The following is a 14,355-nucleotide window of genomic DNA, read 5'->3' as shown; positions in this document are numbered from 1 at the left end:
GTTAACCTACTAACACAACAGAGTGGGATTTGTACTGATGAGAACTGAACACAAACCTGCATTCTTAGAATTTCTGAAAGCATCACAGCTTCCTTGAATGTCTCTTTAGCAAAGAATAATCTTGATGCTGTACTTGATTTAGGCAATATTGACAGTCCCCACTGTTGACATCAATTCATTGCTCAGAGAAGACAATTAGAAATCCACTTTAGCCACAGTAGAATTGTATCTCTGTTGAAAGGTGTATCTGCAACAAAAATTGTCAAGGATGTGACATGCCCTCTCTGCTGTTATGAAGAAGACAAAGACCCATGACCTATGTACAGGGATGTTAGAACACCACATATCTAGTATCATTAGGCTGTTCCCAAAGCAATAAGAAAGTTCTCAGCATCACAGAGCATCAAAAGCTTTCCTAAAAGGTTCATGGTATGTGTACTCCAAGGACTTGCTCCAAATCTGTCAAAGGTCAGGAAAAAAGGAATTTAGGAAGAGATTAACTTCTTCTTTTAATGAACACTTCTGTGTAATCCATTTATTGTTGCAGACATCTTTTCATTAAAATCCTTCTTTAGGATTTTTTCTTCATGAGAAGCTGAGATGCTCCAGGAACAAAATGTAAACAATGGTTATCTGCTGCTGTGGAATGCATCAGGTGGGTTTTTAATTGGCCCATCTTGGATGTTTATAATTAATGGCCAATCAAGGCTGAGCTATCTCGGACAGAATCCAAGACAGCTCCTTTTGTTATCATTCCTTTCCTTTTCTATTCTTAGCTTAGCTAGCCTTCTGAGATGAACCTTTTCCTTCTATTCTTTTTAGTGTAGTTGTAATGTAATATATATATCATAAAATAATAAATCAAGCCTTCTGAAATATGGAGTCAGATCCTCGTCTCTTCCCTCATCCTGAAAACCCCTGTGAACACCGTCACAATTTATTATTGTGATATAATTGTCACTTGCTTAAAGAATCACTTCCTGTGTTTAACAAATGAAACACTTGCTTAATATATTATATTTTTTATGCAAATTTGTTGAAAAAGTAGTGACTGGGATTTGGCTTGTATCTGGTGAGTTGTGACAGTGGTATACAAATAAGACTTCTTTTACATGTGTAATGCATTGGCCAAGCTTGTTTGTATTTTTAAAAACATTTTAAAAAATAAGATCTATAAATAAAAGGTATAGATTTCAGGTACTAATGAGCATAAATACCTGTAAAATAGACAGCATTTATACATAAAGTAACTAGTTAGTGCTGGCTTGCATGGATTAAAAGTCAATACACCCTTTCTGGTACAGTGATCATTTTATATAACATGATCCCCACAGCATCACAAAAATGTGGATCTCCTGAGGGACTCTCTGAGTAAGTGTCTTCATGAAACAACTTGCCTTGAGGCCAGTCTTGCCCTGCAGCGAGGGAGATGTCAAACACAGTCCCTCTGTCTCAGAGAGAATGGCTGTGAGCCGGATTCACTGCTAAACCCTGAAGGGCCGGGGTTTGCTCTCCCGGGTGCTCAGTGGGATGCTCTCCAGTGTGCCTGCTGGAAACACTGCTGCAAAACCACCCAGCCCAGAAAGCTCTCCGCCCACCATGGCACTCTGAGCTGAAAACCTTATGAAAATTTCATAAAATTGATGAAAGAGCACAGGATTCTAGGTGTCACTGCTGGAACAAGTCCCATGGAGACTCTTGTAGCAATGAGTAATTCCCAATAATTTTGCTTTGTATACACATTCCATTCTTGTAGGGAAGTAAACAAAACTAAGCCTATGTAGCCAGATATCAGGCAAAATGCAAAGGGAAGAGAGGAATTATTGCCTGTAGCTTTCATGGTATTTTTTCCTATGTCTTTTAATAGTTTTAGTGTTTAGAGTGCCAAAGTATTTTTGAAACTCATAGAATTGCATTGTATGAAGTTACTGCAGATACATTCATTATTTCTGATTATCAGAAAGAACAACTTTAATCTCAAAACATATACTGAGTGTTGAGGAAAAATCTAGGGCACAAGAATGTTCAGAATAACTTTAAGCTACAAGGCAATGACAGTTTCTTCTCCATCTATAAAAGAGGATTTCTTTTCATGTATCCAAGATCATACCCTACTTTTCAGCTTTAAAATTCAACAGCTTTTTCTTATAAAAAAGGATAAACCTTTCAAATCCTTTTCTAAAATATTAACTAGTAAGTGGATTGTCTTAAGGTTCTGTGAGTCATCTCTTGGGAGATGCCGTGTCTTCCTAAGTTACACTGCTGCCAAATATTTTTGCCAAATGAAAGGAGAACTGGCATTCACAGTCATGAGTGGCATTTTGTCAAAATTTATCATTGCCACAATAAATGTTATCACTTTGGTCAATCCAGTATACTGCAATTTAAAGTATTAATGATATATAGATATGTTGAAGATGCCGATTTTTTGTTTATTTCTAAAACTGTGTAGAAATACATTCTGTAAACTCTTCTACATCCTTTATCTATTTATGCCTTTAATAGTAAAGTCATCACTCTATCACCTCTCTACTAAACAAAATTACTATAATAGATTTTATGAACAAGGACCCCAATTCTGCTTTACTCCCTCTTTAAAAAAGAATTATTTTTCTTCCTCTTCCAGCCTCTGTCACCTTCCTTCCATGTTTCTTGCCTTTTAGTGACAGAAAAATGGTATGTAACCTAAGAGATAAATTGCCCTCAATTACTATGATTTCTGATTTTATAGTATTCTGAAGTCAAATCTAATCTAACTAATCTAAACAATTCCTTCCAGTGTAAAAAGTATGATGCTTAAGGAATGCTTATTTATGAATATGTTAGTGTTTTAACCTGGGCAAATGAAGAACAGCAACAGTTCATCCTTCATCTCTTCTATTGCATGGAATTCACTGTTGATTTCAAATAGGAACCTATTGGTATGCACTGAATGTAACTCTATACTGGAGTAAAAATATGCTATTCAGTTTGGCATAATTTCATTTATTTTTATATTAGGGATCTATTTTCTTTTTTTCCCCTTAATTCTGGTATTTTTTTAGTTTTAGTAGTCCTTAGAGTTTGCCTTGCAAATGCTGTCAAGTTCTTAAAAAGACAGAATAAGCACACTTCAAGGATTAAGTTTGAATTTAAATATTTAGCACTTTGCATAAAAGTGACCCAGTTTCAGAAATATTATCAGGAAAATTCCACATACAGCTGCCAACCTGGCATTGTTTTCTATGTATGGTTACTTATACCATGAGCCATTTCCAATCTAATTCAAGAGAATCTATGATAAATACTAGAAATATGTTTCTCCACATGCATATTTTAGGAACCAGTTTAGGGTATTTCAGAAACATGCAGTCATACAGGAAATCAGACTTTAAAATTTTTATTGATTCTGGAGACTAGACATCTCCATTTTGAATGTGGTACGTGGCTGATGTATCACTTTCATCATCATGTTAGTGATTAACCAGGAAGACTCCCATTTCAAAAAACATCTTTGATGGTGGCCTAGCTGAAGCTAACAAAAACAATTTTCACTTTGAGGAGCTAGGTTTGAGATGGAAAAATTCTGAAATGACAGGAAATACAAATCATTGCTCTAGTCTTAAAAATGAAATTACTGAAGAACATTATGACATTGGAGTTTTAGGAAAGAATTTATTACATTTACTTCAACAGATTTTGACAAGCACTACCACCGGGATTTTCAAAGGGGCTTGTCCGGGCAATAGCTGGAGCTGCATCACAGAAAATGCAATGGGATGCCATTCAGAGTGACCTGGAAGAGCTTGAGAAGCAGAGCCATGTGAACTGGATCATGAGATCCAGTAAGACCAAGCACAAAGTGCTGCATCTGGGCTGGGGAAAGCCTAACTATCAACACAGACTGGAGATGATCAACACAGACTGGAGATCAAGAGCAGCCCTGCCCAGAAGGATTTGGGGGTGCTGGTGGGTGAGAGGCTGGATATGCCCCAGCCATGGGCACTCCCAGCCCAGAGAGCCACACGTGTCCTGGGCTGCATCCAGAGCAGTGTGGGCAGCAGGGCAGGGAGGGGATTCTGCCCCTCTGCTCTGCTCTGCTGAGAGCCCACCTGCAGTGCTGCATCAGCTCTGGGCTCCCAGCACAGGAATGATAGGGACCTGTTGCAGTAATTACAGAGGAGGACTATGAGGATGACAAGACGGATGAGGCACATCTCCTGTGAAGAAAAGCTGAGAGACCTGGGGCTGTTCAATCTGGAGAATAGAAGGTTCTGGGGAGACTTAACTGTCCCAGTACTTAAAACAGGCAGATTCAGACTAGATATAAGGAAAGAATTTTTTACCATGAGTGTTGTGAAACACTGGAACAGGTTTCTCAGACAGGTGGAAGATACCCCATCCTTGGGGCTTATTCAGGCTAGACCAGGCTCTGAGCAACCTGATCTAATTGAAGATCTCCCTGCCCATTGAAGGGAGTAGCTGACCTTTAAAGATCCCTCACAACTCAAATATTGTATGATTCTGCAAAGAGAGGAATACACTCTGCTGCAGCTTTCCCAGACCAAGCTTCACTTTACAAAAGCCCATTGTGCAAAGAGGGATTGAAAGCCGCCCAGTAAGTGCTGGAAAGGGGAGCTCTGTAGCTGAGGTGGAAAACTCTGAGCTGGCCCACAACAGTATGCACACTATGCACACTAGTCACCCCATGGGGTTCCCGGGCAATGCATGCTTAGTAAGTGGCTGTATTTCCTTATTTAAGGCAAAATTGCCTGGAGAGGTGATAAGGTTATATAGTTATTACAAGGACAGTTTGCCACATCTCAGTTATGGATTTTCAGGGAGAGAGAAGGTTCTAAATGCATGTGGAGGAATTACAGACTAAAAGGAGGGTACAATGAATATGCAGAGTTGCTCCTGGTGGGCATTGCAGAAAAGGATTGTGTTGACTTCTGGACAGGGCACCTCAGAACACTTCAGGATGAGGGTGAGCCTGCTACCCTGCACGCTGCAAGGGCCTTGTAAGGTGATGGACAAGAAACAATGAATACATACGAGTATTCACATGTGCTGAATTTCTGATCATATGTTTTCATCCATTAGAAGCATATCAATAATCTTTAATAATAACTTTATTATTGGTATTCCATAGAACATTTATTCTCCTGCCCAATACAAGCGGCTTTGTAAGGGTTGATAAATGTTTACACTTTGGATAGATATGATCTTATAAAAATACTAAGTACAGATCTAAAAGCTGGGGAGCAACATGTCATAGAATTATATATATCTTGGGCAAGACCAGGGAGTTTCTTACAAGGGAGAAATCACATGATTTTTCTATCTGGTTAAAATGTTCTCTGTTCTGTGTTCTACAGAAAAGTGCTATCATTTGGAAATGCATTCCTCTTGACATACTCTAGAAGCAGAGCAAAAAATTAAATCCACAAAGAAAAAGCTCAGATGAAAATCAAACTGAAGATTTATATCCACAAAGAGGTTAAGAAAGAATGTCAGAAATTGCAATCTGACAAAAATTTATTTTTCAGAGAAATCTTTGAAATGTTGACAGTTTCAATAAAAGGAAGAATCTTGTCTTACCTAGGTGATATAATAGCATAATGCAAACTGCTGAGCTTTGTAATTGGCAAAAGAAGAGATAAAAATGTGGAAAAGCTCTCAGGTAATAACCAACATCCTTGAGCCAATACAGGTACTATATTTGTCCACTTGGACTAGTGAGATTACTTAGTAAAGCATTGGACTATGATCTGTGAATATTTATCTCAGCAAGCAATACTGCACTGTACCATATTTATTATTGATTGTCCAGCAATAGTAGGTTATTTTGTCACTAGGCTGACTGATCTTTAACAGACAGCTTCATATGTAGCACCAATTTCACACCAAAAAACATATCAGCTGTTAGATTAATTGCTGTGGTTGTTCAGCCCTCAGAACAAACCCTCATAGAAGCACTCATAGAACAGGGAATATGGGAAATGCTGGCCTTCTGCATGTCCTTGTAATTTTTTCTTCCTCAGTGTATTTGGATTGGAGGACTCCTCATGACTCCAGTTTCCTGGGATACTAAGAATCAAATATGGACCACAGAAAAAAATTCAATAGTTAGCTTTGCCTTCTTACATACCAGTTTAGGTTGGAAAGACAAGCTTTTGTAGCAGAAAGAGGACAGCAGAGATGACAGTAAGGTTAATGGTTTTGTGTTTGCCTTCATGGAGGTCTCCTAAATATTGATGGCCTTTGAATATTGATGGTTTGGGGGGGCCATACCTCTGCACATTGCTGGTGTTCTAACACTAGCTAGGGTGTCTAAATGCCATTGGTCTAAGTAAAAATTAATGTATAGAGGATATCTTAATCCCAATAATGTATTACTAACATATTTTTGCCAGGCCTAGGGTGAACTCTTTTTCTACACAGCAACAATATTTAGACTTATCTATGTGGCAGCTGCCTGGATAAGGTCTCACTGAGCCATCTTCTTGACACAACTTCTTTCAATATGCCATTTTGTTGCTTATTCGAAGCAAGTCTTTCCCACAGTCTTACACAATTATTATCAGTCTTCCAGAGTAGCAGGTGTTTCGCAGTGATGCAAGTTCTCTTTACCAATTATTCTGATGTGAATACTTTACACTCGTGTGGGTAGTGACAGGTCACTGTTAAGGATTATGACAAATTAAAGAGATTTCTGTGAACACAGTAAAACTTCATGCAAAAAAATCGTTACATTGTTCACCATGAGTTTGTCAAGCACCATCATCACCCAGAGTCATTCTATTTGGTCTTTTTCGGTGAACACTGGAAAATCTTGGAAAGCTGGTTTAATAAATATATGACAATCTATAAGATAGTCACAGAATGAAGTTATGAGATGATCTTTTATCTCTGGGGCACATAAATTGAGCCTCTAATTACAATACATAATTTGTAAAGTGTTTAGTACGCACACTTGTCTCCATAAGAGAAATAAAATCAAATTCTTCAAAGATTTTTAATTAAAATAAGAGATCACAGCTGAGGTGGAAAAGTTACAGTTTCCATCAATTAGCCACCATGAATTAAACACCATTCTCCAAAATCTGTGGCAACTTTGTGAGTCCCATAGAATAAAAAACCTATACGTCCCCCATTTCAGTGTTTCTCAATATGTTGGGATATTTTACTAATTTATTTTACTCCAAGGATGAACAATTTGTGTGAAAACCACCTGTTTATCTAAACTTCTTTTTTGCTTCAGAAGGAGATTAATACAAAAATTTGTAAGTTATGAAGACAGGAAAGTTACAGGACAGGGATTTTGTTCTCATTGTAACTAGGTCTTGTTATTTTTCTATTTGCTTTGTATTGATGGCTGTTGACATCTGAGCAACATAAAACAACTTGTCTGGGAAGTTTCTGACAGAGGTGTGCATGTATTGCATATCCTGGACTTGTCTGGATTAGCCTGGTTTTGTCTGTTTCTGATTTCCTTAGAGGAGGTTATAACCTCAGAATTAGAAATGAAAAATGCTAGTAACTCTAACAACCTCAGTAATTACTAAGTAATTTTAATGCCACTGAAGGGCATTTAGATGGTTTTGTATATAATTATATAGAAAAAACCCTCCTCCACCTCTTCTGTCAGCATATTAAAAGGCAGGGATTCTTTCTTCAAATTCTTTAGCTACATGCTCAGGCCACCAGGTAAATAATTTTGGTGGTGGTTGAAAACACAGCATTAAACTTGTTGCCAAAATTATAACAGCTATGAAGTTCACATGAAATCTGTTAATCCAGGTGGGGGAGAAGGTTTAAGCAGGAGAAAAAGGATTTGTCATGATTACAACAGAAATGTAAGGTAGCAAGAATCTGAAAAAGGTCATCTAGCCCATCCTCCTGCTCAGAGGTATATACCATCTCTAAGAGATACTTAATCTCTTCTTGAATCACCTTCACTGGAGAATTATGACAAACAATTCATATAATCTGATCCAGGGTTTAACTACACTTAACAGAAAGGATTTTTTTATCCATAATGTACCCCATGCTATTCTTCAACAATACAACCAGCCTGGACTGACCTCTGTTTCTGCAAGAGCAGCTTGACACCAGGTTGTATTAAGTGTCATTATTGTATATAATATGGGAATTTTCAAGGCACTACTACCACTACACTATATTTTAATATTTTACTTCTCATTTGTGATTTTATAATGTCAATTATGACATTTAGTCTTGCTGATATATTAATTTTTGAGAATTGTAACTTTCTTCTATATGCCCAGTATATATTTTTAAAAGCATGTTAAGAAGAAGGAAAAAAGTCTCTTTTAAAATGAAACTTTGAAAAAAATGTCCTGTCTATGAGCTTTTGAGGGTATCTCATTCTTAGAAAGTCCAAAGAAGATAAAATGAAACTTGCGTGTCTTTCAGAAGCTTTTCTGCCATTTGCCTGGATGGCAATGTTGCACTAAAACGAAGAAAATCAGGTATACCTTTGCCAGAGGAAATAAGAAAAATAAGAAAGGATCTTTCTTAGGGTAAACTCTGTGACTCAGCTGGCACTTTATAGCACTTACAAGTATGTCTCAGAAATTTAGTAACCAGAACCTAATACAAATATATTTCTTTAAGCTGACAGAAGAGCACAACTCCAAAATATTTCCTACCCACCTTCAGAGCTAAAGATAAAAAGCAGTTTTCTCCCCAGTATATTTTCACTGTCTGTATACTACTTAGTACTGGCATAAAAAGCTTAAATATATTTAAATATATTTCACTGGGTGGACCCAAAAATATTTTAAGTGTTTCTTCCTTCATGCATTTTATGTAGTGAGCTTGGAAACACTGGAACTCAGTTATGAGTATTAGGTGAAAAACTTTACACTATATTCAGAGTGTATTGAGGCATGCTGCTATTTTCAAATAACTGCTCTCCTGTGCCACCTGCAGCTGTCTGTGACCGTAGCCATGCCAGGCCTTTCAGCCAGCCACTGGATCTTCTTCAAAGGTGCCTCTGTCAATATGACAGATTTTATGCCTCCAGCTTTAAAGAGATGGAGACCTCCTGCCACCTCCTCCAGAAGAAAAGGACTTGCCCGAACACGGCAATGATGCCTGCTGGAGTCCTTCCACACAAAAGTGCAGCTTCTCCCCATTTATATTTTGATCCTGAAGATGTCTGTGCCACAGAATCCATTCTGGTACAGTTTATTTCTTAAAAATTGGTAGGATTTCACTGCCATAAAGCGGCTGTGAGTTGCCCTCCTGCACACTGAATCTAAAGGAATTCTTGATTTCAAATGATCTCAGAGTAGCAGGTCGGCTGCAACTGTACTGAGGTAAACATCTGCTTTGACTGGGAAGTTACTGCAATGCATGCTTCAAATCATAACATTTCATTCTCATTGCTTTGGCAAAGTAAGAAGTGATAAGACACTTGCCTCGGGACTGGAAGATAGTAGGGCTTTTCAATTTTAAAACTTTCACCATTGCTGAAACCCAGGAAAAAGGAACAAAATTTGACCATAATCCTTTAATATACAAAAATAACATAGGGGTTGTTTTAAAAAAAAGGTAGGGTATTAATAGCTTTCAGCTATTGTCGTTGTTACAGTAAGTAGTTACAATGTCTAAGATTATTTTTTAACTTTAAAGACAAAAACATTCTCCTAGCTGTACTTATAAATTATAACAGCACCCTAAAAACAAAAAACATTTGTTACAATACTTCTAAAATTCTTCATTTTGATACAGACATAACTTAATTTTTCTAATGCACAATTGATCAGAATAGTCTGCATGTATCAATTCTCTCTAATTTCCAAGATGAATAAATAGCAAATGCAGTGAGATTTGCAATGGTAAAGAAGTTGATAAATATTTTCAAATTTATTTTTTCTCTGACATTAATGAAGACAAAAACATGTATGAATCAATTTGCAAACAATTTTATAAAATTTTCCAATGAATCTGTAAAATTATTAGACAAAAAATGCATTTTAAGAAAATAATTTTATGTAGTGTTTTTTATAAAAAAATTTCTATTTTTTTTTCTTTTTTAGAAGACTTGATGAAAGTTTGTTTTTTGAAAAAACACATGGATCAAAAAGGCACCTGACAGTTTTGTAGGAGGGTATGCATGAAAAGCACTGTTTTAATTACTTTGACTTTTAAAAATGTTTTTTCACGATTTTTACTTCATAAGATTATTCATCACAAGTGGGCTCCAGTTGCACAATCCAGGTACTAGTAGAAGGATATCTACTATCAGAGGTCTATGCTAATGCTTGGAAGAAACCTTGGAACACACCTTGCTGCGCCATCATACTCATTTCAATGTTTCTGTCTTCCAGGATTTGTGTAACCAAATCCATCGCCTGTCTTCCTTTAGAAAAAATATCCTTTTAGTTTGAATTTAGGCCCTGGCTACTGTATGATTGAGGAACTACAAATAGCTCTTTTTGCATTTTTTTTCACTTGTATGTTGAGGAACAGGCATTTTCAGGACAGAGCTCTGTGTCCTCTAGGTGTATTACCAAGCCTAGTGTCTGTTTGGATGTTGACACAGTATGATGCCACGCAGTTCTAGCTAGCTGCACAAATGTTACACTGAACGTATGAAAGGACATCAAAAAGGGGTGAAACCACAAAACAAGCACATTGACAATCTACATTAATTCAAATTTCAACATAATAATGTGGTAAAGAGATGTGTGTTGAGACAAAAATACCTTATGTATGAATACCTGTTTTGCTAACATTGTGTGCTACTAGTGCAGAAACCTATGGACAGCTACAGAATAACCTTTAAGGACAAGTAAAGAAACCTCCCAGTTTACACAAGGTGTAATAGTTCTACATGATTTGTTGCAGAAGCCTTACTGGTGACGGTGCAAAGATGGGGTGAAAATATTAGATTAAGGTCTAAAATAGATGCATACATGCTAAAGTTATTTTCACAGGTAATATGTCCCCGGAGATTTCCTTCTGACAGAAAAGTGAAATTGGGTAGTAGAAGTGTGTAAGAAATGTGTGTTTATCACTCAGTCAAATTGCCGTTGCCGGACTGGAACACCGTTTTACCATAATCCTTTTGAGATTTTCCATGAAGACTTGGAGAGGAATGAAAGAGAGAAATGGAAGAAGAAAGAGGAGGATGAAGGTTAAATATAAATATCCACAGTTCTGGGCTAACCTGTAGGCAGCAAGAAACTTGGACAAAGATTCATCTTCTCCTCAGTTTTTCTTCAAAGCAGTTTGCTATCTATTAGGAATTCTGCCTGTCTTTAATACAATCAATAGGGAAGCATAATGAAACATGACCTTAAATAGATAGCTGCCCTGGGCCAGACACTCAACAGCAGCATATGGAATGAGTAAGAATATAAGTAATGTATATACCAGAGCTATAATGACCACATTACTGTCTACTGCAATAAGCACACGCAGCTTTCTTATTCTTCAGTGCTTCCCCTATTATTCTGTGACTTTTTGTCCTGGTTTAGGGCAAATTTGGTAGAGATTTTCCAACCGAGGGCCCCTCCAGAAAGCAAACCCACATGGCCCCTCCCCACAACCAGTTCAGGAAGAATTCCTCGGAGAGAAGTGGCAAGAACCTGTTTATTTAACAGGCACAGCACTCCCCAGCACACAAAATGAACAATACCGGATGACACCACTCTGAAAAAGATGACAAATTCAGAATGTCTCTCCGGGGGGGGTGGTTGCTCTGTTGTCAGTCCCTCTGGCGCTGGGGCAGCTGCTGCAGGCCACAAGGTGCAAACGCTTGGTGTTTCCAGGTCCCAGTGCAGAGCAGGTTTGAGATGGTCGAAAAAAGGAAAGGAGAAACAGTCCAGGAAGAAATTTGGACTGTTTAGCTAAACTAGCTAATGAGCAGAAGCAAAAGCAAGCAGAAGCAAAGCAGAAGCAAGAGCGAGAGAGAGAGCAAAGCAAAAAGCAAAAGCAATAAAGCAGAAGCAGCACTAAGTACTGCCCATCTCTGTGTCCCACTAGGCTGATAAGAGAAACCCAAACAAAACTTTCACTCTTCAGAGCCAGTCTTAAAGGCACAGAACATAATATCCAGCATAAAGAGAACACATGAATGGGGATACAAGCATCATAACGTCACCCTAGGTCATTTTTGAAGTAGTGTAGTTTTTCTTGAATGCCATTTTCACCTTAAATACATATTATAACTAATCCCACCAAGTGCAGAAGTAGCTATAAATACAGAGAAGAGCAAAAGATGTTGCCGCCATTACTAGAAATGCAGAGTTGGAGTGAAGGGCATAGTGAGAGAGGGAGGAGTGCTTTTCTCAAAAGCACTTTGCTTCTCTCATGTCTCCTGGTTTGAAAGGATTGAAATACATTCACACTCTTTTCACTTCTTGACTCCTTTATCTACCCAGCAATACTCTGATTTTATGCATGCTGAAGCTCTTTAGAGTGCAGCTCAATCTGGAACAATAATGTAGTAAGAGAAATAACAATTTTATTTCTATAGTTGCATTAGGTTTGGGGACAGCTTTGCTCAGTGATTACTCTTCTCTACACTTTTGACTGACCATTGAAACCAGTAGAAGTGTATTTAAACTTGAGGAGTGTTGGGCTTTGCACATGTGGAGTGTGGTGCCTGCAAGAGAAGAGATCAGTGATCCTGGGTAGCTCACTGACAGCTCTATTAAACTAGACACATGACAAGCATGTTTGAGCTTCACAGCAAGGGTTTCAGCACCTACATTCTCTATACAGAGCAAGAAAGCTATTATGCTTAGACATATTTGTTTAAATCTGAAAATCTAATCATCCATGTTGTTTCTAATATACAAGTAGTTAATTATAATCCCCAAAGAATTGCTATTCAAATAAGTCGTCTGCTAACTTGTTGATTACAAGCAGATTTGTAGACATTTAAATCAATGGAATCTAGAATGCATGTCTGGAAGATAAAAGGTTAGTTATTAAAATTTGAATGTCCAGTTGAAAACATTTTGACTCTCAGATAAGGCAGCTATGAAAAATTATTAATGTTACAATAGCTCATTATTCAGAGGTAGTTACATCAAAATCAGATTTTTATATAGAGTAATGCAGTTGGAAATGCATTATAGTGTTTTATCTTCAAGTAAGGCAGTTCTCTTTTTATTACTGACACTCTTGAATAGTGCAATTACTCAGAGAGTGCTGTGTCCATCAGGGGGTAGCTTTAAACAGTGATACAATACAGATGAAGAGATGCTTGAAAGAAAAGAAGAACAGGGAGGGATCTGAGAGACAGCTCAGCTGAACTGTTTTCACCAAGGTACTGAAGTGGACAAGATGACTCTATCAGTCTAAGCAGGAAATGGGGATGTCAAACTAGTTCAGACTCTTCTTGCATATTTTCTTACCCTTAAGTGAAAAAAATCATCTATTATTATTAAATTTACATTTTCTTTTTTTGATAATAGGTTCTCATTATGACCTGAGAAAATATAGTTGTATAATATCTCCTTTAAAAATTTGTTTCTTTATAATAGATATGTTGGCTTACTTTTTTAATCTTGCAAGTGACCACACGTTACTTTAACCTGACTGTTGGCTGCCCTGCTTACACATTTGATACCAGATGCATTAATGGAAACAGAAACGTATTTTCGGATTTGAGCTTTAAAAAGAAGTAATTTCATATCAGTATGATTATAAATGTGTATGGTGATTAATCCTATTTTTTCACTAATGCTGTGAAATAGTTAAAATATTTAATAATAAATTACTTCTAAGTTATGAAGCATGTAGACTCATATTAATAACTCCAGTTTTATATTGAAATATAGTAAATTGAAATTTTTAATTGATATGATTGTGTCTGTATGAAATGCAAGCAGATGTTAGTGTTTGCTAAAGACTGAAGAATTCTTGCTAACCATTGAAACATAACTGGTGCATGACCATTGCCCAGTATTTTGGATGACTAATCCAACAGCAGTCAGAGTATTGAACTGAATGCCAAAGCTTCAGTTATTGTTCTATTTTTCTGTATTGGCAAGAGCAATATGCCCTGATGCTCTTAATGCATAAAAAGCAGACACATACAGCTCTTGGAATTCTGTAAACATTATTTTAGAAGCCATGAATATGCTTTCTAAAAAAATGATCTGAGTAATTTTATGTTGAGGCAATAAAATGCTATATTCTATATAATAAAATTTTTCTGTACCTCAATTAAAAATGTGTGACTAGATTTTGGAACTCAAAACTTTATTCTTCTCTTTAAAATTGCATTGAATATATATTAATGAAAATTTTGAAGAGATATATATTTAGAATAGTCGGTAAGACCCAGTATTCAAGAGTAAGTTTTGCAAGCTTTTCTTTAAGAAAATA

This window comes from Camarhynchus parvulus, chromosome Z, assembly GCF_901933205.1.
Source record: "Camarhynchus parvulus chromosome Z, STF_HiC, whole genome shotgun sequence".
NCBI classification, from domain to species: Eukaryota; Metazoa; Chordata; class Aves; order Passeriformes; family Thraupidae; genus Camarhynchus; species Camarhynchus parvulus.
This window is presented reverse-complemented; position numbering follows the sequence as displayed.